Source organism: Etheostoma spectabile, unplaced genomic scaffold, assembly GCF_008692095.1.
Source record: "Etheostoma spectabile isolate EspeVRDwgs_2016 unplaced genomic scaffold, UIUC_Espe_1.0 scaffold378, whole genome shotgun sequence".
Lineage (NCBI taxonomy): Eukaryota > Metazoa > Chordata > Actinopteri > Perciformes > Percidae > Etheostoma > Etheostoma spectabile.
This window is the reverse complement of record NW_022605595.1, coordinates 211,740-213,391: the sequence shown is the minus strand read 5'-3', so window position 1 is coordinate 213,391 and position 1,652 is coordinate 211,740. Positions and strand designations below refer to the sequence as shown.

Below are 1,652 nucleotides of genomic sequence, written 5' to 3'. Positions count from 1 at the left end.
GTCATCAGTCTCAGGTTCAGAAGAGTTTCCAGGCTGGTCTTCAGTCTCTGGATGTAAAAGTGGATATGAGTTCTTGGCTGGTTCTGGTCCTCCACAGTCCTCTCCATCAGCTTTTGTTTCCATGTGTTGAGTCTGTCTCTGATGAAGCTGTGAGGACTGAGCTTCCTCGTCATCATCTTCACACTTTACAGGGACAGGAGTGAATAGGAACTTGGTGATATCAGCCTCCTCCAGCCCTTGAAGCTGCTCTCTCTCCTGACAGCTCCACAGTTCCTCCTGCTCCTCTTTAATGTGTGGGGGGGACTCTGGCTCCTGCTGGTCCACACTGGAGCTACACTCCTGCTGCTCAGGGGGAACCTTTTCTTTAACCACTGACAGCTGATTGACATCTGCAGGAACAGAATGAAACAGAATTATTGACCACAACTCAAACCAATAATAATGAGAGGTAATTTGAACCATTTAGGACTGTCCCCAATGATTAATTTTGGACAGACAGACAGACAGACAGACGACAGACACACAACAGACAGACACACCACACACACACACACACACACCACACACACACACACACCCACACCCACACACACACACACACACACCACACACACACACACACACACAACACACACCACACACACACACCAGCACACACCACCACACACACACGTCTCTCTCCATGAAAACAAGAGAAGATGGCTGGCGAAATTCCCAACTTCAGGAAAGGTTGGTGTCTCGTGAACAATTTTACACTATCACTCTGAATACAATCTTGTTAATGTTGGAGTCCCAACCCAACCCTTAGCAAACCCGAGATTGCGCCTGCTTTAGAAAGTGAACTAGTCGCAAGTTTGCGGTAAAATGCAGGTGAGTTGTTGAGGTCAAAACACTATACTATGTAGCAGCTGTGAATCGAATAAAGTGATTATACATAATGTTATGTCATTTTTTTACTCTTACACCTAATGCTTGCTGCTTAAAAGTATTTTCTGTGACTGAAAAGGGCCCTCTTGAGGATGAGGGCCAGCCTGAACCGTCCGGACCAGTGTAATTAGTTGTTCAATAATTTGTTTACAATATTTTCAAGCTTCAACCAGTGCTGCTGAAGCAGAAAGCCAGTGTCACGGAGAGAAAGAGATTTGTTAGGCAATGAATGAGTAGAAGAGGAGGACAGCAACCAAAAGTGTGTCCTCAGTTTTTGATACTTGATTGTTACGAAAATAAGTATTATCTCCCCCCTCCCCCACCCCCCAGACACGGGACAACACACAACCACCCCCTGTGTCAAATTTGCTTTATAAACTGTGGGAAACACTGAGCACCACCCAAGATTATTGTGATTGGTTTAAAGAAATGCCAATAAACCAGAGCACATTTTCCTCCGCAGCGCTGTGGATGAAGGTCTGCACATGCAAGACTAGTGTGAAAGGAACCCTACTCCTAAAAAAAGAAAAAAAACAGGTTCTCTTGACCTTTTATTCTCTTGACTTCTGCAGATTTGTCCCCCTTTATTTCCCCTACAAGCCCTCTTAACATTGTTCTTACCTTCATCTTCATCATCTTCACTCTTCACATGGACCAGAGTGAATGGGAGCTCGGTGATATCAGCCTCCTCCAGCCCTTGAAGCTGCTCTCCCTCCTGACTGCTC

The 1,652-nt window shown here is 45.5% G+C and overlaps 1 protein-coding gene and 2 long non-coding RNA genes across 3 annotated transcripts in view; 1 reads left to right on the top strand and 2 right to left on the bottom strand.

Annotated features, from left to right (window-relative positions):
• The window catches only part of LOC116686469 (uncharacterized), a 3,693-nt gene extending 3,408 nt beyond the window's left edge, over nucleotides 1-285 (top strand). The window contains exon 3 of the long non-coding RNA XR_004331261.1: nucleotides 15-285. This is a non-coding gene — a long non-coding RNA (uncharacterized LOC116686469). The remainder of the gene's footprint in view (nucleotides 1-14) is intronic.
• The window catches only part of LOC116686444 (oocyte zinc finger protein XlCOF7.1-like), a 588,898-nt gene that overhangs the window by 518,679 nt on the left and 68,567 nt on the right, over nucleotides 1-1,652 (bottom strand). The window lies entirely within an intron of this gene.
• Nucleotides 1-1,652, bottom strand: part of LOC116686466 (uncharacterized) — a 31,734-nt gene that overhangs the window by 27,581 nt on the left and 2,501 nt on the right. The window lies entirely within an intron of this gene.